Source organism: Cetorhinus maximus, chromosome 19 (assembly GCF_964194155.1).
Source record: "Cetorhinus maximus chromosome 19, sCetMax3.hap1.1, whole genome shotgun sequence".
In the NCBI taxonomy this organism is placed as follows: Eukaryota; Metazoa; Chordata; class Chondrichthyes; order Lamniformes; family Cetorhinidae; genus Cetorhinus; species Cetorhinus maximus.
In genome coordinates, this window is record NC_135897.1 from 29,633,217 (window position 1) to 29,655,306 (window position 22,090).

Below are 22,090 nucleotides of genomic sequence, written 5' to 3' on the forward strand. Positions count from 1 at the left end.
GAGGCATAGAAGTTGAGGGCAGTTGAGTTCAGAGCCACTGGCATGTGTTGTCCACCCACACAGTTAGCAGAGATCTCAGGCCCTATCATCTGACAGGTATAGTTGACTGTCTCCCTTGAGAGACGGAGCCTCCTTCGGCACTGCACCTCAGGCATATTGAGGTAGCTGTTTCGCCGCCTGTATACCCTGACAGCAGGATAGTGGCGTCTTCTGCGGCCCCTTCCGCCTTGGACTACCTCTTGGCCCTGTGCCCCTTGTGCCTGCGCCTGTCCTTCCAAAGGCGGTTCCCCTGGAGGTTGAATGTGCACTCCTGGCCTCCTCCACCTTCTAGCCCTCCCTTCCTGCTCAGAGGAGCTGCCTCCAGTGGAGAGTTCAGCTCCCATACTCAGGCTAAGGGAAGGCTTCCTGAAACCTGCAGGCTCAGAAAAGATTCCCCATTGCAGAGTGCTGACCTGAAGGTTAAGAGTCCACAAAAAGCAGCTGGGATGCGCTTTGAAGTACTGCAGATCACGCAGGCAAGTTTCAAAAGCTTTCAAAAATAAATACTTGACAGTGCACACTTGTGACCCCACTGAGCCCTCTTATCCTGCCCGTGGATAAGGTTTATACAAATGTGTCCTATCCGCCTGCTGATCTGAAGATTGCACAGATGCTGAAAAATTGGCATTGTTTGGTGAGTCAAGGGCCTTAAGTGGCCCATTAATTAATGATGGGGAAATATGCCTTTTTGGCGAAGCTGTGAGTTCGCTTCACCTGCTGCACTCAAGCAAGAATGAGTGGAATGTAGTCAACTCTCAATGAAATAGAAAGCCTCAGTTCAACAGTGCACTTATGCAACAGTGGACGGCAAACTGAAATGTCACAAGTATCTCCAGCTCAAGCCTGGAAGGAGCCAGGCACGTAAGAGTTCATTGGCACAGCATCTTAATGCTGGTAATGATATCTATCCACGTTTGCTATTAGTTTTCCATTTGACCTCTTTGCTTTTATCTAGCTCTCCAGGAAGTGATTATGAGTCTTTCTCATTTTTTATAACCAATTATGTTGGTTAATCTAACATAATGTTGTTCATGGACAATAGTGGCAAAAATGCAGCATCTCCTCTTACTACGTTTCTACTTCCCTCCCACTCCTTTTGTGCTTTGTTCTCTTTGTCCTTCTATTGTTTCCTATTCTCACTGTGCAAACACATATTCATTATCATCTTAATTTCTTTGCCTCCAATGTTTCTTATGTAAGTCTCTTCTTTCCTGTGCCTCAGTTATCTGCTGTATATGTTTATCCACATATATTTATATACTGTCTTACTTTTTTAGTACCTTTTTTAATGCACTGACTAAGATGGCACCAACACATAGTAGGCCTGAAGTTGACCATGGGATTGAATGGGAAGTGAATGGAAGTTGGGAGCTTGATACAGTCCAGGTGCTCTATAATATGCATTGATGAAAGAGCAACTAGTGTTGAAAGGGAGAGGGCGAATCTGCCACAAGCACACAGAGCGGTGAGAGAACTTGGACTTGGGAGAACGGTGCATGGTGATTGAGGCTTGAAGTTGAAATTAATGATTAAAGATGAAATATGATTAATAGTAACAAGCTAAAAAAACTATATATTCTATTATTAAAGGTACCAGCAATAATGAAAAGTGCATTCATCAGTGATTGCTTCTTTTTTCAAAATGTTTTGCTGAAGTAACGTTAGGAAATCAATAAATTAATTAAAATTGCACATCAACCGATTTATCTTTTTCTTTTCAGTAAACTGGACGACTGATTGAATCCATATGGCTGGATTTTGTTTCTCTTAGTGGAATTAAATTATTTAATATTATTGCGCATTGGTCACAAATAGCATTATCTGTGATTGTGATTGTGGTGCATTTATCTCCTTATTCTCCTCAATCTCTCTGCATCTCCTCCATTATCCAGCTCAGTAGGACTTTCCTTGCTGGTTCCCACTCTTGCCTACCTGATTGCATTTCTTGCAATGGCATTTCTTTCCACCCTCACGTGAAGCTACAATTCCCTCCAGCTACAGCCACAGTGTGAATACATGAATGTTAAGATCATCTTAGATATCAACATTCCTCCTGATCCTTCTTCCCCTTCACTTTCCTCTGACTCCATCCCTCCATCCAATCCTACCTCTTACCATGTTTTCTCTATCCTTAGCCTTTCTGACCTCAAAAGATCAGTCCTCAGGAAAGGTTCTTACCTCCCCAACTCTATGAATTTTGAGTGCAACTTAACACTGAGCTTTCCTTGCACAGTCTTTTGTCTACAACTACTTCTTTAGCTAGAAGTATTAGCCCACACAGTGACCCTTTCTTCCAGCTTCAAAGTTTTAGCTCTACCTGAACACCTCTCCCTGGCTTCCTACCCTCTTGAGATCTTTTCATAGGGAACTTCCAACGTAGCATCAGCCAAATCAATTTTTCTCTCCACTCACTCACTGTAACCTATCTCCTTCTGAACTTGCGGCTCTCCATTCTCTCAGGCCCAACCTCAACATTACCATTGAACTACTGCTGTTTGGTGAACCAAACCAACCTCTACCTTATGGAGATCAAACACCAAATCTCCAACACTTCTTCCTACTTTCCCCTGGACCATGACCTAGCACCAAACTTAAACCCAACCTTTCCCAGATTGTCACTGACCACTTCTCCTTTGGATATCTTCCCTCTATGGTCTTCCTTTATAGATCCATTGCTTCACCCTGTTCTTGCCCTACAGAGCCAATTTCTTCCTATCTTGACTCCATTTTGTCTCCCTTGCCCAGCCTCTTTTCACCTACATCTGTGACTTTTCCAACACTTTCTGCCACTTGAACAGTTTCCTGGTCTTAACCGCCTCCTTTTTCACCATGGATGTCCAATCCCTCTAACTCGCTCCATCCCCCACCAGGATGACCTTAAGACCCTCTGTCTTCCCTTTAAATGATGGACTAACCAATCCCCATTCACCACCATCCTCTTCTGCCTGGTTGAATTTATTCTCACATTGACTAAGATCTCCTTTAAATCCACTCATTTTTTTCCAATTAAAAGATTTTGTAATGGGAACTTGTATGTGCCTTAGCTGTGCCTGCCTTTCTATGGGTTATGTGGAACATCTTTTGTCCCAGTCCAACTTGGGCTCTATCCCTAACTCTTTATTGGTACATTGGTGACTATATAGGTGCTGTCTCCAACTTTACTTCAAACTTCCACTCGTCTCTCACTTTCATAGTTTACACCTCTGACTGTTCCCTTCTATCTCCATTTCTGGCAATAGGCCATTGAACAATATCCACTATAAGCCCACTGACTCTCCCTGCAATCTTGGCTACACTTCCTCTGATCCCACTTCTGAAAAAACTAAGTTCTGTGGATAATCCACTGCCTTTTCCATTACGTTCAGCATCATTCCAACAACAAACACATTTCCCCTCCCCTTTCAGAGTTCTAAAGAGACCATTCTCTCTGCAACACCTTGCTCCAATCATCAACCAGTCCCAACATCCCCTCCACTCCCAGGGCATATTCACATTCAAGTCTGAAGATGTAACACCTCCCCTTTTATGTCCTCCCTCACTGCTATCCAGGGCCCTGAACAACCCTTCTAGGTGAAATTTGTACTTATACTTATCTCATTTTAGTATATTCACTGCTCATGATGCAGTCTCCACTATATTGGAGAGAACAAAAGATTAGGTGATTGTTTTGCTGAGCACTTCTGTTCTGTCCACAAGCATGACCCTGAGCTTCCGGTTGCCTGTCATTTGAATTGTTCACTTTGCTGCCACCCTGACCTCTCTGTCCTCGGCCTCCTACACTGTTGCAATGAAATTCAATGGAAGTTTGAAGAACAGTGGCTCATTTTTTGATTAGGCACTTTACAACCTTTAAGATTCAACATCAAACCCAACAATTTCAGATCATAACCATTGCTTCCATTTTTTCAGAGCTGTTGGCAACAATAATTAATGAAAGGTTGTAGAGATAAGCCAGGGAACTACAGGCCAGTGAGCCTCATGTCAGTGGGAGGGAAACTATTGGAGAAAATTCTGAAGGAGAGAATCTATCTCCACTTGGCGAGGCAAGGTTTGATCAGGGATAGTCAGCATGGCTTTGTCAGAGGGAGGTCAAAGCCTAACAAATTTGATTGAATTTTTTGAGGAGGTGACCAGGTGTGTAGATGAGGGTAGTACAGTTGATGTAGTTTATATGAGTTTCAGTAAAGCCTTTGACAAGGTCCCACATGGGAGACTTATAAAGAAGGCAAATGCACATGGGATACAGGGTAATTTGATAAGGTGGATTCAAAATTGGCTTAGTTGTAGAAGACAGAGGGTACTGACAGAAGGCTGCTTTAGTGACTGGAAGCCAGTGTCCAGTGGGGTACCACAGGGATCTGTGCTGGGTCCCCTATTATTCGTCATTTATAGAAACGACATAGATGACTATGTGGGGGGTATGATTAGTAAGTTTGCGGAAGACACAAAGATTGGCCCGGTGGTTAACAGTGAGGTTGAGTGTCTTGGGCTACAGGAAGTTAGATACAGGATGGTCAAATGGGCAGTTAAGTGGCAGATGGAATTTAACCCTGAAAAGTGTGGGGTGATACACTTTGGAAGGAGTAATTTGACAAGGAAGTATTCAATGAATGGCATGACACTAGGAAGTTCTGAGGAACAAAGGGACCTTGGCGTGTGTGTCCATAGATCTCCGAAGGCTGGGGGGGGCATGTTAGTGGGGTGGTGAAAAAGCCATATTGGATACTTGCCTTTATCAATTGAGGCATAGATTACAAAAGTAGGGAGGTCATGTTGGAGTTATGTAGAACCTTGGTGAGGCCACAGTTGGAGTACTGTGTGCAGTTCTGGTCGCCACATTATAGGAAGGATGTGATTGCACTGGAGGGGGTGCAGAGGAGATTCACCAGGATGTTGCCTGGGATGAAACATTTAAGGTTTGAAGAGAGGTTGGATAGACTTGGGTTGTTTTTGTTGGAACAGAGAAGACTGAGGGGCGACCTGATCGAGGTGTACAAGATTATGAGGAGCATGGACAGGGTGGATAGGGAGCAGCTGTTCCCCCTTAGTTGAAGGGTCAGTCACGAGGGGACATAAGTTTAAGGTGAGGGGCAGGAGGTTTAGGGGGTATGTGAGGAAAAACTTTTTTACCCAGAGGGTGGTGATGGTCTGGAATGCACTGCCTGGAGGCGGGTTGCCTCACATCCTTTAAAAAGTACCTGGATGAGCACTTGGCACGTCATAACATTCAAGGCTATGGGCCAAATGCTGGTAAATGGGATTAGGTAGGTAGGTCAGGTGTTTCTCATGTGTCAGTGCAGACTCGATGGGCCGAAGGGCCTCTTCTGCACTGTGTGATTCTGTGATTCTGTGAATAATGCTATTCCCAATTACAGCTCCTCTAGACCCATCTTTTGCTTTTTTACCGCCCCCTTTCTTCTTGCATCATCAGCCCCTTTGTGATTTAATTTCTCCTGCTGTCCACCCTAAGACAGACATTTCCTTTTGATCTTTCCTGCCCTCATCCCTTGCTGTGCCTTTGTATTTGCACAAAGCCTGTTACATCAACTTTTTCTAGTTGTGATGAAAGGTCATTGACCTGAAACATTCACTTTGTTTCTCTCTCCATAGATGTTGATGGAAATTGTTGCCGAGTTGTTCATATATAGAAGTGTTACTGGAATCCTGACCTGCTGAGTATTTTCATCCTGTTTTCTGTGTTTTTTTAAATTGAAGATTCGCTTGTGTTCTGTGTTTTCTCCAGTATCTTTTTGTATGAACAGCTTGACAAAAAGTTCCATCAGCAGTTCAAGCTTCCTATGAAATTAAATCTGTCCTGTGTTGTCTGCAGCATTGAGTTGCTGTAGTCCAGGCCTAACAATTAACTCCAGTTATGCTAAGTCAGAAACTGAGGAACATTGGGAAAATGGCAAATAAACAATACAACTTGCAGGGCAGTTAATCTAGCCTTTTCCAAATCCTCCCTATAGATTTTCTTAAGATTCTTGGAGTGACAGTTTCTTTGGGTGAATGAGGTAAACCTTTTCTCGTTCCTGGCTGAGGAACTTACATTTGTAAGAATGTTGAGCAGTAGGTAAACTTGATTAGAGGAAGGTCTGGTCTGAATCGTACAGCTTCTTCCCAGCCATTACGGAGACTGTAAAGACACTTGCAAAACAAATGTGATGACATATTAATAGAACTATAAAATAATAACTATAAACTAGACAACAACTAATCGTGTAAAAACAGCTAAAGAAAAAACTTAGTAGATTCAACAGTAAACGCCGCCAATCAATGCAGAATTTACTAAACAATCAAAAAAGTCAAAAATTTTTTAAAAAATCTCCCTGAGGTTAGAAGGCTGAGAGATGATTTAATTGAGTTGTTTAAAATGATAAAAAGGGTAGGGTAGATCGAGACAAGCTGTTTCCTATGGTGGGGTAGTCCAGAACAAGGGGGCAGAATTTTAAAATTATATTGAAATGAGGAAACACTTGTTCACACAAAGTGTGGTGAGAATCTGAAATTCTATCCCCCATAAAACTTTGAATTCAGGGCCCACAAAATTCTGAAGCGTTAGTTTGACATATTTTGATTAAGTACTTTTGATTTTTTATTCAGTAAACATAATTTATGTAGGTTAAACCCATACTCTTTTGAAATGGCTGATTAATGTCTGGACTGTTTGGGCAAATGCCCTTTTGGGAAATGTTGAGATTGGATGCACACCTGTAAATTAACAGGCTCCCATGGTTGAATAGTTATTAGGAAAGAAAAAATTGCTGAATGAAGGTTACTTGATGTTTAGGGTGCTGATTGCAAGGACACCAGTTTAACATTTCAATGATGGGGCATTATTTGCTCTGACAAGTGTAAAACGTACATGTGAAAACTGAGGAACAAGAGGAAGCTGCAGCAAAGCTGAAATGTAGCAAGGTAAATATAAAGGTAAAGGGTCTACAGTTGGATAGGGAACTATGGTGAACCTTATACAGAAGAAGGACATCTTGGTTAACATTGTTCACAGGTTAAAGATAATGGGCCCAATCTTAACTCTGTGCAAGCGGATGGGTTTTGAATGGGTTAAAATCTCACCCAATCACTGTGTCATTTTGGTTCCTCCACAGTAAGAATTTAGTGCAATGCCCTCTTCTATAGGTATGTTATTTGTCATACATGAAGATTAAATTGATTTTTAAAACAAATATATGTAGTCATGCCTAATTTGACAGGCTAAACCCAAACTATACTTAGGGAAAAGTGTATCATTAACCTACAGTACTCAGCCTTGCGGGAACTATATTCCAGTAAAGATAAATAATTTGTGAAAGAAAACACGGTAGGAGCTTAAGGACCTTCGTCTGATGAAAGCTCATCAACCTAAAATGTTAGCTCCTTCTCTCACCACATATGCTGAGTATTTCCAGCATTTTCTGTTTTTATTTCAGATTTTCACAATTCATAATTATGAGGGGAATAGATAGAGTGGACAGGATAAAATTGTTTCCCTTGATGGAGAATTCTAGAACCAGGGGACATAGATTCAAGATAAGTGGCAGAAAGTGTAGGGGGGACATGAGGAAGAACTTTTCTATGCAGAAGGTAGTGAGTGTCTGGAATTCGCTGCCCAAGTTGGTGGTAGAGGCAGAAACTTTAAACTCTTTTAAAAAGTATCTGGATCCGCACCTAAAGTGCTATAAGCTCCAGGGCAATGGGCCAGGTGCAGGAAGGTGGGATTAGAAAGGGCACCTGGGTGAACTAGGGCTGGCATGGACAAAATGGGCCGAATGGCCTCCTTCTGTGCTGTAACTTTTCTATGGTTCTATGGTTCTATAGTATTTTATGTTTTTGTTGTTGGAGGACCTTAAGTCTGGTTGCTCCGGTACAATTGATTCAAATTTTATCCCAAGCCTCTAAATGTTAACAGGCATGGGGTAACTTGGTCACCCTAAAACACAGGGCTACTTCTGTTCTCACTGGCACACAAAGAACAGATTTACCTCCACCCAAATTTCAGATTTATTTAAAGAAGTTTTGCATTGCAATCCGCTGTCCTTCATTCTTTTTAACATCATGGAAAAGAAATAGTTTCGTGGACAGTTATATAACTTGATGATTTAATAAAATGTTATTTTCTGTCTTTGTTTTGTTAGGGTAGAGCTGAAATATAACCTGTTGCAGCAGCGATGTTTGTAGTAAATGAAGTTTTAATAGACAGCGGTACCTGCATGTGTATGTATACAATATATCTCTTACACATCCCCTCTTACTCCCTCCACCCCATCATTGCCTGTTGTGCCTTCAGATGTCTAGATTGTAAGCTCTGGAATTTCTTCTCTAAATCTCTCCACCCTTTCACCTCTCGTTCCTCCTTTAAAACCCTCCTTAAAACCTACCGCTTTGACTAATAATTTAGTCACCCCTTCTTATATTTTGTTCTTTGGCTCAGTTTCAATTTTTGTCTGTTTAGCCTTCTGTGAATCATCTTAGGATGTTTCCTTATATTAAAGATGCTACAAAAGCTCAATTGTTGTAATATATAAAAAACAGAATATACTTATGTAATAAATAGTAGCCAATCTAAGTGGCACTACTCATGGGTAATCAAGATTGCATGTGGAAAATTAATAATATGTATCTTAAAATATAAAAATAAGTATGTCCTGTCACCTACCACCTGTTAATATTGCTGATGGACTTTTTAATGTAAACATTGCAAACAATCGCATTACTACTTTCCTGTAACATGTTAGGTAACATTCTTACAGAGTGTTCCCATTTAGAATTTTACCCCCCTGTCACACAGCTACTTCCGACTGTGAGAGTTCAGCACTGTGGGAGTACATTCATCCCATGGACTGCATTGGTTCAAGAAGATGGCTTGCCATCGCCTTTTCAAAGGCAATTGGTGATGGGCGAGAAAGGCTAGCCTTTTCAGCGATGTTCACATCCTGTGATTGGTGAACTACAGGCACAGGTTGACAACTGGAATTATGATATTATTGCTATAACAGATACCTGGCTCAAAGAAGGGCAGGAATGGGTGTTAAATATTACTGGGTGCAAGGAAAGGAAGAAAAGACTAGGGGTTGGGGGGCGGTGGGTGGGGTGTGGGGGGTGTGGGAGGAGTGGCAGTATCGATTAAAGATGGCATTACAGGGGTCAGGGGCGGAAGAGGTAAGGAATGAAAAAGATTCAATGACATTGATTGGTTTTGTATAAAGACCACCATCTAGTGGAAGGGATGTACAGAAAAAAATCTGGAAAGAAAATACAGGGAGTTGCAAGAATTATAGACTAATTATAATGGGGGACTTCAGTTATCCAAATATTGACAGGAATAGAAATAGTGCAAGGGACAAGAGCGGCAAGAGTTTCTGGAGTGTGTTCAAGATAATTTTCTGCAGCAGTATGTTTCCAGTCAAATGAGAGGGAAAGCACTGGTGGATCTGGTTCTGTGGAATGAGTTGGCCCAAGTGGATCAAATATCAGCAGGAGAGCATTTAGGGGACAGTGACCATTATCATAAGGTTTAGGTTGGCCATAGAAAAGGACAGGGAACAACCCAGAGCAGGGATAATTAGTTGGGAGAAAACAAACTTTGGTGGGATGAAAATGATTCTGAGTCGAGTGAGTTGGAATCAAATGTTGGCAGAAAAGACGGTGACTGAACAATGGGCCACCTTCAAAGAAAAAGTGTTGCAGGCAATGTCAAGACATATTCCCTTGAAGGGGATAGGTAGGACAAATAAATCCAGAGCACCCTGGATGACAAGAGAGAAGGAGGTGAAGATGAAAAGGAAGAAGTGCGCGTACGACAGATGTCAGGTAGAAAATACAATGGAGAGTGAGGTTTAATATAGAAGGACTAGAGGAGAAATGAGAAAAACTAATAAGAAAAGCAAGGAGGGAGCATGAAAGAGGCTGGCAGTGAACATAAAAGGGAATAATAAAAGGGTGGTAAAAGAAAGGATAGGGCCGATTAGGGATGAAAAAGGGGACTTACACATGGAGGCGGGGAAATAGCGGAGGTATTAAAGGAATGCTTTGCATCTGTCTTTACAAAGGAAGAAGATGCTACCCAGGCCGAGATGAAAGAGGAGGTAGCTGGTACACTTGAAGAATCTACAATTGAGAAGGAGGTGTCAGAAAGGCTATCTTTACTTAAAATAGATAAGGACTGGATGAGGTGCATTCAAAGGTACTGAAGGAAGTGAAGGTGGAAATTGCAGAGGCACTAGCGATAATCTTCCAGTCTTCCTTAGATGCAGGGGTGATGCCAGAAGACTGGAGAATTGTGAATGTTACACCCTTGTTCAAAAAGTGATGCAAAGATAAAGCCAGTAACTACAGGCCAGACAGTTTGACTTAAGTGGTAGGGAAATTTCTGGAAACTATAATTCGGGTCAAGATCAATAGTCACTTAGACAAGGTAACAGAAGAGGTTGATAAGGGAAACACTGTTGATGTGGTGTATATGGATTTTCAAAAGGCATTTGATACAGTGTCACACAACAGACTTGAGAGCAAAATTCTTGCTCATGGAATATAAGGGAAAGTAGGCACTTGGATAAGAAATTGACTTAGTGACAGGAAACAAAGAGTATTGGTTAATGGATGTTTTTCAGATTGTTGGAAGGTTTGTAGTGGAGTTCCCCAGGGTCAGTGTTGAGACCCTTGCTCTTCCTGATATATATTAATGACGTAGACTCTGGTGTTCAGAGCATGATTTCAAAATTTGCAGATGATTCGAAGATTGGAAGCATTGTCAACTGTGCTGGGGATAGTCTTGAACTTCAGTAGGACATGGACATGTGGTGGATTGGGCAGACAAGTGGCAGATGAAGTTCAATGCAGAGAAGTGTGAGGTGACTCATTTTGGCAGGAAGAACATGGAGAGACAGTATAAAATAAAGGGAGAAACTCTGAAGGAGATGCAGGAACAGAGGGGGAAGAATTTTACCCTTGGCATGCGGGATCGGTGGGGATGGGCAGGGGTGATCGGGAAGCCGACTGCAGCCCGCGATCAGTAGTGCTCTGTGATTTTACACAGGCAGGCCAATTAAGGTCTGCCCATCGTGACAGCATGATACACGACCTGGGGATGAGTGCGAAGGGGCGGGCAGAGGCATGATGTCTGACAGGCCGATTCAAATGTGACCGCGGCAGCCCTTGGAAGGCTGCCACCGAAAGATGCAGAAGTGTTGCGAATGGAAACAGTAGCGGGTGGACACGTCAGGCAGGAGGGCAGGCCGGTGTTTCTCAGACGAGTGCCTCGCAGCCCTCCTGGAGGAGGTGGCAGCGAGGAGAGAAAACCTTGTCCCCAGGGACGGGAGGAGGAGGCCCCCCCCACCTCACCAAAAAGGTCTGGGAGGAGATGGCATCCAGGGTCAGCAGCCACGACGTGGTGAGGTGCACATGGGTGCAGTGCCGGAAGCAGTTTAATGATCTCCTGCGATCGGGAAGGGTGAGTACGTGTTGGCATGGGTCACTTTGCAGAACAGTTAAGAGCTGCCCATCCTCCCGTGGGCCTCAGAGGTGTTAGAGTGCGAGTGCCAAATGTCAGTGAGGTAGGAGCTGGCCAAGGGGGTGAGCCCTGGCTGCTTGGACTGAGTGTTTTGCGACTCCAGGGTCACGAATCGGCTGAACCTGTGAGGTGTTCCTCGGGTGGGGTTGGCCAGGCTGCAATGGAGGTGCAGGTAGAGAGTGGACTAATCAATGCTCCTCTGTTCTTTCAGGAGAAAACATCCCACAACAATGCAGAGAGGTCACGGACTGGTAGGGGGACCCCCCACACCTCCTCATCCTCTCACGCTATGAGCAGGAGGCCCTGGAGCTGGAGAGGCGCCAAGCACCTCGGTCAAGGGGCTGCGGTGAGGTTGGGGTGCCAGAGGAAGGTAAGAGTGCAGGGCACTGAGGTGAGAATGTGGGTTTTTACAACCATTCCAGTGTAGTCTCTATATCGATGTGAGCCTGGAACCTGGAATCCCCAGTAATAATGGAAAGGCGAGGGCACCATGATGCAGATCTCTGTCTCACCAGGGTACCAGGCATGCACACTGACAGTTTCATGACTTAAACTGACATGTCCTTCTTCTCCCTTTTAGGCTCACCAGCAGCCAGTCATCATGAGGAGCCTGAAGGCTCACCCCTGACCCTGGAGGAACACCATGCTCAGCACACATGCGCATCACACCCTCTCTGTCAAGCAGGCACCAGTGCAGATACCAGCACCTCGGTGGGCATAACATTACCGTGTAGTCTTTCGGTGCACATTGGTGAGGGCACTTTACATTCAGTTGAGCTGCAGGCGGTGGTAGAGAGTGCCCATGGCACCAGCAATCAGCGGACTGCTGGGGACCAGGAACATGCTCAGTCGGTGGCTGATGATGAGCCTCTGGAGTCGTCCCTGAGGCAGCAGATGCTGGAAGTGCAGCAGGGTCTGCGGGAGGATCTGGTGGAGATACATGAGGGAACACGTGCCATGGTCTCTGTTGTGGAGGAGTCCATGCGGAGCATGAGCACTGCGTTGACCCTCATGGCCGAGCGCACTGCCTCCTCCATGGAGAGAGTGACAACTCTCATGGAGAGGCTCCTCCAGGGACTCAATCAGGGCTTCCTGGGGATGCTTACTGGCTGCTCCCTCCCATGCAGGGGGAGCACAGGCTCCACAGGCCAGAGGACATGGGCCAAGGTCATCAAGGCCAACAGGACAGCAGAGTGAGGAGGCTGCCTCCAATGCCAGTGCCAGCGTTGAGGGGGAAGCACCTAGACGTAGCACCCGCAAACGAAAACTTAAAGCACCTTAAGCGCAACACGGCCTGATCACGGGTGATATTTGGTTCCCCCAATTTTCTTTTCTTTTGTTGATGGTGTGATGAAAAACACTGGTTCATGTTAATTTCTGCAATGTTTAACATTCACAAGTAAATGGTATGTTATTTTGTGCAACTGGCCTCTGTCTGCTTCATTTGTTCTGTAGGTGCAGGGTAGGCCATGATGTTATGATGGGCGTGTGTCTCCTGAAACTTTATTGCAAAGGCACAGAGTATATGTTGCTGATCAAGAAATGGTCCTGTCAGGGATTGTGTATGGAGCCTCCAGCCCTGGCATGTGGTGGTTGTTCTTATTTGGTGGTCTAGCTGAAGGAGTGTTGGGTTTAAGCATCCTAGGTGTCCCTGCCTCCCTGTAGGTTACCCAGATCAGCGTCTATGCCCTCAGCGTTCTCCTCACCATGCTCGTCCTTGGACTCACTACTGGACACATCATCTGTTGCCTGTGCAGCTGCATCAAGATCTTCTTCCTCCAATGCGTCCCCCCTTTCCAGCACCAAATTGCGGAGAGCGCAGCATGCAACCACTATCAGTGACACACAATCTGGGGGGGTATTGCAGTGCGCCCCCTGAACGGTCCAGGCATCGGAAGCGCATCTTGAGAAGACCTATGGTTCTCTCTACCACAAACCTTGTGGAGGCGTGGCTCCTATTGTTCTGCTGCTCTCCTGTCCTGTTGATGAAGGCTCCCGCTGGCGTCTTGATGGCCACATGTGTACAGTCTATTGCACGCTGGACGTGGGGGAAGCCAGCAATGGCCGTGAAGCCTCTGGCTCGCTCTGCCTGGCTGGCCTCGACCATACGGTAATGAATGAAAGTCAATACATGCCTGAACAGAGCTTCTGTTATCAGTTTGATGCAACTATGGACAGCTGATTGGGAGACTCCACAAAGATCCCCCACTGACCCCTGAAAAGACCCAGTGGCATAGAAGTTGAGGGCCACTGTGACCTTCAGCGCCACTGGCATGGGGTGTCCACCCATACAATTGGATCTGATCTCAGGGCCGATTGTCTAGGAGATGGAGGCCACTGTCTTCCTTGAGAGACGGAGTCTCCTTCGGCACTGCAACTCAGATATATTGAGGTAGCTGCTTCGCTGCCTGTAAACCTTGGCAGCAGGATATTGGCATCCTCTGCGGCCCCTTCCACCTTGGTCTTCCTGTTGGCTCTGCGCCCCTTGTGCCTGTGCCTCTCCTCCCAAAAATTGCCCCCCTGGAGGTTGAATAGGGACACCTGGCCTCCTCCCCCTTATGGCCCTCTCTTCCTCCTCAGAGGAGGTGTCTCCAGCGGAGACCACAGTCCCCATTACCAGGGTAAGGGAAGGCTGTCTGATGCCTGGAAGGCCCCATGTGGTGTGAATCCTCCTGGGGCCTGGAAAACAACACTAAGTCCTGAACTAAAGCCTCTAAATGCTCTGAATGCTGCTCTGAAGCGAAATGAAACTGTCCTGTTCACAGAAGCAACCAGCAGCAAGTGATATCCTGCACTCCTCACTAATCAATTTGACAAGGCCACTGACCCCTCTTATCCCACCTGGGCATGAGGTTTTGCAAATTGTGGCCTGCCCGCCTGCCCGTTTTGCCCATGCGACGGCCTAAAAATTGCAGAGGCTCCGTAAGGTCGGAGACAACTGGTGTTTCAAGGGCCTTAACTGGCCTCTTAATTAATGGCGGGCACACCTCCGTCTCCATCGCGTGCCCGCCTAGCGAAATATCGCGAGAGTATGCATTGACATCTGCACGCTCGGTGGACGTCAACGCACTTTATTTAACGCTCAAGCTGGTTGGGCATGGGCCCGCCAAGCTAAAAATTCTGCCCAGCGTCTTCAGTGTATGTCTACGTAAGCCATTGAAGATGGCAGAGCATGTTGAGAGAGCAGTTAATAAAGCATATGTAGCATCTTAAGCTTTATTAATAGGGGCTTTGAGTACAAGAGTAAGGAGGTTATGTTGAACATGTATTAGGCCCCATCGGGAGTACTGCGTCCAGTTCTGGGCGCCATATCTGAGGATGCATGAGAAGGCATTGGAGAGAGTACACAGGAGATTCACAGGGCTGATTCCAGAGGTAAAGAACTGTAGCTATGAGGATAGATTGGGGAGGTTGGGACTGTTTTCCTTGGAGATAAGAAGGCTGAGAGGAGACTTAATAGAGGTATTCAAGATCCTGAGGGGTATGGACAGAGTAAATAGTGAGAAACTGTTCCCACTCAAGAGAACATCAAGAACCAAAGGGCACAGATTCAAAATAATTGACAAAAGGAGTAAATGTGATGTGAGGAAAAACTTTTTCACCCAGAGGGTGGTTGGGGTCTGGAATTAACTTCCTGAGAAGGTGATGGAGGCAGGTTCGATCAAGGGAATTGAATTGTTACCTGAGTTGAAAGAGTGTGAAGGTTACAGGGATAAGGCAGGGGAGTGGGACTAGGTAGACTGCTCTTTCAGGGAGCCTGTGTAGAACTGGTTTGCTGAATGGCCTCCTTCTGCACTGAAAAGAAACTATGATTTTGTGCTCTTTTACATCTGCCTAAATGGGCAGATGGGACCTTTATGTAATATCTTCACTAAAAGACAATACCTCCAACAGTGCAGGTCACCTTTAGTCGTGCAGTAGAGTGCCAGCCTTGATTTTTGTGCTCAACCCCTGGAGCAGGACTTGAATCTACACCCTTTTCAGAGTTATGAGTCTACCGACTGAGCCACAGCTGACACAGCATTGGCCAGCGGTGTGCCACTGAGTTCATTGCTGGAATCATTGCTCTTCTCCTGGGCCGGGGTTTTTGAGGTGAGCAGCAAAGCGGCTGACAATGTGAAAAAATGTGCACTGAATTATTTCATTGGCTGCGGCAAGAATTTCAACTTCTGGCTGCAGCATTGTCCACCAACTGAAGGAACAATGAGGCCCTCCAGCAAGGTGCATTCTGGGTGAAGACATGCATCCAACCCCCAGCCTTCCATAACATCATAAGCTGAAGACATGTCTCTTGAGGCCAACCTTCAACTCAAAGGCAAGTGAGTGCTTCATAATGATTTTAAACACTTTTCAACTCTTTTGAACACTTTAAAAAACTTTTAAGAACTTGAGAAACCTTTAGTCGAATGTAATGAACACTTTAAAACTTTTGAAAACTTTTGACATACATAGGAAAGTGTATTGGGCAGCCTGTAAAGAGATGAGGTAACTAAAATACAGTTATTTGAAAAATACTTATTTACTTGCTTACAGAAAAGAAGATGGCAGTACAAAAAGCAGATGAGAGGAAGAAACAAAAAATAAAAAATAAAAAATACCTGGAAAAACTCAGCAGGTCTAATTCCTCTGACACCTTACGCGCCATCAACAATTGTGTCAACTCGCAGACACTTCCTCCTACCTCTCCCTGGACCATGACCCCACCACTGAACATCAAGCCATTGTTTCCAGGACTGTCACTGACCTCATCTCCTCTGGAGATCTTCCTTCCACAGCTTCCAACCTGATAGTCGCCCAACCTCGGACGGCCCGCTTCTACCTCCTACCCAAAATCCACAAACAGAACTGTCCTGGCAGACCGATCGTGTCAGCCTGTTCCTGCCCCACGGAACTCATTTCTCGCTATCTTGACTCCCTTCTCTCTCCCCTTGTCCAGTCCCTTCCCACCTACATCCGTGATTCCTCTGACACCTTACGTCACATCAACAATTAGACCTGCTGAGTTTTTCCAGGTATTTTTTATTTTTTATTTTTTGTTTTGGATTTTCAGCATCCGCAGTTTTTTTTGTTTTTATTTATATATGAGAGGAAGAAATGTCATAACTTTAGTGATGAAGATCTCGACATACTTCTCAATGAGGTGAAGGCGAAGCGTCACAGGCTTCTTGGTTACGATAAGCGCAGGGCACCTAGAAAAGTTAGCATCTTGGCATGGAAGGAGGTTGCAGAGACTGTGACTGCTAACAGCACCATTCCAAGGACTGCAGAGCAATGTCACAAGAAATTGAATGACTTAACATGATCTGCCAGGGTTTGTAGTGCTCATGGAAATTTTTTCACTAACATTTTCATTTAGGATATAAAAGGTTATGAAGTGAAGATCTTGTTTATGGCTGGGTGAGTTTCTTAGGGTGATATGATGTCAAGTGGTCATAACATTCCGTTGTCTTTGGAGGCAGGGCTGGCTAAATACTTATAAAGTTCTCTTATCTGTACTCAAAGTGTAGAGGTGTGAAATTGCTTTTAGTAAATGATAACTGTCTCCAAACAAGCTGCATGCAGTTGGTATGACAGTAACACTCATGACTCCACTAGAAGCATTCTTGATGGCTCCAAATACAGAAACAGTACAGTCTCACGAGTTAGCAGCTGCACATCTAATGGATAAAGGTTCTGGGCAGTAGCACCCCAGTGGTGATTTATCTGCTGCTCACCATGCCTTTGGCGCAAGAGGGGTCAGGTCACTGGCACAGGGAAGACGTAGGAGGCATTACACTGCCGGCTCTTACAGAGTACATTTCCTTTTCTATTCCCTGTTTTGTGATAGTGGTCTTCAGGCACAGATAATAGGACAAATTTTTTGATGTTTTGTTTTGAGGACATGTTTCTGTTACCTTATTTACTGAGAGTTATATTCATAATTTACTATTTGTGTTCTATTTGACTCTGTTGCTTATGTGAATTAGCCTGTAGTCATTATTCAAAACAATGTTATTAACACGAACTATTTTAATTTTTCAACAATTTACAAAGTAAAAATTATCTATTTCCCACAAATTGCATTAAAAGTTTTGCACCAAGGGCCTTAAGTTGACATTGTTCAGCAATAGCCACCTCAAAAGCTTTGTAATGCGTATTTGTCGCTAAAATAAAATTTGTCGCTTACTTCATTTTCCATCTTCACTGTTATTTTGTCTAATTTCTTGTGGGAGGAAGAGGGATTTTGCCACTCCCTATCTCCCAGAAAGAATGGGTGGAATTTTTATTCTTGAGACTAAGTGCGGGGGCGTGTGGGTTTCGTAGCGTATTTCTTGCTGAGCAGCGGGGTGGGAAATCGCGCCCCATTTCACTCTCAGAAGCTCATTAATTATGCATTGGAAAGTAGCTCTCCAAATCACATGGTGGGACAGGCACTGATTCGTCCATCCTGCCGTTACTTAATGGGGCTGCTACCCGAACACGCACATCACTCTCAGCATGCCAGCTGTGTGCAGGAAATTCCTTGATATAGCTCTACCAAAGAAAAAATCTTCTCCCAGGTTCACAATGTCCCTTGAGGCCCTCATCCATGGAGTCCGCCAGCACTGGGATGTCCTCTACCTAAGGGATGCTCCGGGAGGCCCATCAACCTCGCCTCGTCAGCCTGGGAAGTGGTTGAAAGGGATGTCAGTTCGTCAGGCACCCACCCAAGAAACTCCAGTGTCGGAAGAGGATGAATGATCTCATCCGCTCCGCCAGGGTAAGTCAACCTTCAGCTCACTCCAATCTCACACTCTCATAATGACATTGTGCACTCAAATGGTTACACTGCTCAAGGATCTCACACAATATTAGTGGGGGAGACATCAGCACTGATTGTCTCACGGGCACTTTAACATCACCAACATCTCACCTTTTGTGCTGCACAAACTCCATCCTCAGCCCTTACTGGGAAGGGCTCAGCCCATACAGCAGGCATACATGCTTCCCAATCTCTCCTCCATCTCTTCTCATCACGTTTCATTCCATTTATCAAGCTCACCCACAACAGGGGGGGTGGGGGGGGTGGGGGGGTGGGAGGTGATATCCTAGATGGGGGGAGGAACACCATGAGCTGTCTCAGTGTCATGATGAGATATTAATGTGCATAATGTTATTGGAAATTATTTTTTTTAATGGAATTCTGGTGCAGGTCTGTGTCTAGGTATGTGTCTGTGTGTTTTAACTGGATTAAAGCCAGCTAGTCTGGGTGCTTTTATGTATAGTAGTTTTGAGATGTTAATTGGGTGAACAGTAAGGAGAACAGTAAGGTAAAGTGTTCAATTGCATTTGTTGAATAAACCATTCAGGACTGCTGGTAAAATCTTGCACTTAGCTAGAAGAAGCCAAACGATGTATTTATTTTTTCAGCTTACTAATAAAACTGGTGCTATGAAAGGGGTTTTATTATTAGAAGGGCTGAAGTTCAAAAGACCTAGTGATACAATGGAAAATTTACATTCAAAGGGAAAGCTAGTTATATAAAGAAAGGAGTTTGTGTGTGTAAGGTAGAGGCATTTAAGACCTAACCAGCCTGTACGCCTCCAACCAACTTGCAAAGGAACCTCGTTTGGAATTCGTAAGGTCAAATGTGCTTTGCCTGGTGTCAATTTAAAGTCTATGTGTTACTGTTGTCTTAGCGGAGATTAATTTGGGGATTTGTTAAAAATGTTATTATAGTAGTATTTTGCAGTCATGCGTGTGTGTTTAATTTATTGTTAAATTAATAAATGTTTCATTTAGTTTTATATAAAACCCACGAAACTCGGTGGTCTTATTCCTACTAAATTCAAAGTCTGCATCTCGAAATTACAAATTGCAAAAATTATGACAGTTGTCTCAAGTTTCCCTCTAGGATTTGAACAACTCAGCCTTTACCATCGGCTGTGTTATAATACTCAGTTTGAGGAAGATGCTGTCGAACTGGCAGGTGAAGACAAAGATCGCTCTTGTGGGGAAGACGAGATCAGTCCTCCCCCCCCAGCAAGCCACTATGGATGAGCCCTCCATGGGCAGAATTTTTCTGTTAGTGTGCGGGGGGTGGGACCCGCACGCTGACGAGTAAAATGACACGGGGTGACATCATGTGGAATTCCTGATGTCACCCCACATCATTTACATTTTCAGGTCAGCGGGCGCCCACCGACCTGTCAACAGCTATTAAGGCCATTAAGAAACCAATTCAGCTCATTAACGGACCTGCCCATCCAACCTTAAGGTTGGCGGGCAGGCCGGGAGCCCAGGCAGGCTTGTGAAAAAACAGGAAACCTCATCCACCGGCGGGATGAGGCTTCATGAGGGCTTTTAAATTTTAATGAAAGGTTGCAATAAAAGTTATGGACATGTCCCAACTCATGTGACAGTGTCACATGAGGGGACATGGCAGGGAAAATTTTTAAGCTCCTTTATTAAAAATTTCGAAACGGAGCCGATCTCCCTGAGGCAGCACTTAGCCTCAGGGAGATAAGTGCGCTCTTTCGCGTGCATGCTTGAAAGAGCGCACTCCCTGCTGAGGGGATCCCCCTCGACCGCACAGGGAAAACATAGCGCTTCCTGGCAGATGTCACGCTGGGCAGACCTTAATTGGTCCGCCTATGGAAAACGGTGGTGCGCCCCCAACCGGGGCCACCAATCAGGAACCCGGCTGCTCGCGCCCGCTCCCGCTCTTCCCCCGCCGACTGGGGGAAAATATTTCCCTATGAGTTGATCACATCCTGACAATCACAGTGAGCGACATGCAATGTTGTATCTTGCCTGCTAATGAACTAAATTTTCTGCTCTCTCTTATAGGCACCAACAGGCCCAGCAATACACCAGAGCTAACATAAACTCCAGCTCCCAGGCCTTGTCAGAGGAGGATGCTAACGATGCATCATATGAAGAACCGTCACTGCATTCACCTGCACCCTTCAACAGCACAGAGACACGCACCCCGGTGGGTCATACATCTAGATTAGGCTCGGGGTCACATTCTGGGGAACATCACCCTCACTGACATACCTCCACAGCAGTTGGAGGCAGTGACAGCCCAGGTCTCTGGCACTCAGAAGACTGCTGGAGATCAGGCAGCCACTGAGTCGGAATCAGATGATGAGCATCTGCAATCGGCCATTTCTAACGTGCTGGAGATGCGACAAACTATGGTGGAAAATGAGGTAACATTGCAAGAGGCAGTTAACAGACTAGAGCAAAGGATGGAGGAGTCTGTCTGCGCTCTGTCTGATGTCGTGGCTCTGACATAGAAGTGTCTTGAAGTCTCAATGGGAAAGGTGGCAGCTGCCTTGGAGGCCTTGGCCCAGTAGATCCTGCTGAATTTATGTTCGTACCTGCACTCCATCGCTATAGGCATTGGCGGGATCCATCAGCTGCTAGGCGGGAGGGGTGCGGGGCACATGGAGCTATCTCTGAATCTCCCTCCAGGAGCCCCTTCTCCTCTGGGAGTCAGGCAGGGGGCCAAAGGCACTCATAGGTAGGAGGACAAGAGCTGGAAACCCCCAGGGCCATCTACACAGGTGACCCCAAGAGTGTCTAGCCGATCACAAACCCCTCTGCCTGTGACCTCATCATCTCCAGTTGTACAGGTTGGAGAGGGTGCACCTGACCCACAGCAGCAGACCCAGTGCAGATGAAGTTTCTCCTCATCTCTGTTCTAAAAGGTCTTCCCTTTACTCTGAGGCTTCTTTAGCCAGAGAGTGGTGAATCTTTGGAATTCATTGCCACAGAAGGCTGTGGAGGCCAGGTCATTGAGTGTATTTAAGGCCGAGATAGATAGGTTCTTGATTGGTAAGGGGATCAAAGGTTACAGGAAGAAGGCGGGAGAATGGGGTTGAGAAACTTATCAGCCATGATTAAATGGCGGAGCAGACTCGATGGGCCGAATGGCCTAATTTCTGCTCCTATGTCTTATGGTCTTATGGTCTATCCCGGACTTTGCGCCTTTTCCAGTGCTTGGTTTCTCTATTTTTGTCCCTAAAACAGACTAGTTCACCTGGTTGGAATTCTGGTAGCTCATGCTTTCTATGGCAGTAATTGTAATTCTTTGTCTGATTAGCACGATATTCATCCTCCGTCTCCCTTACTCTCTCGATGTCAATGGTTTTTAGACATGACATGAGCATATGTGAGTGTAGGTAACAGGAAGTTGTGTGCATAATCTTCCTCCCATCAATAGTTCTGATGGAGCTAACCCATTCTGAAGTGTTGTGGAATGGTAGCTCAACAGTGTTAAGTTGAAATCATCACCCTTTTTCAACAAAGCTTTGAATAAATAGTCATTTGGGAGTACATGACTTGAGTACTGCAGAAAAAAAGACACATGTTGTCGAGGCTTTTTGTCTTGCATTCATCAGAACAATTCGCAAGAACAACAAATGTAAAGGGGACGACAATTTATACTTCGTGAAAAGAAAGTGCTGATTGGTTGGCAACTGGACTCTGATTAGTAGAGGCGATGCCATGGAGCATGCACCAGTTAACTGACAACTAACAGTTAACTGCCAAGTTTTGTTTAAATTCAAATCAGGC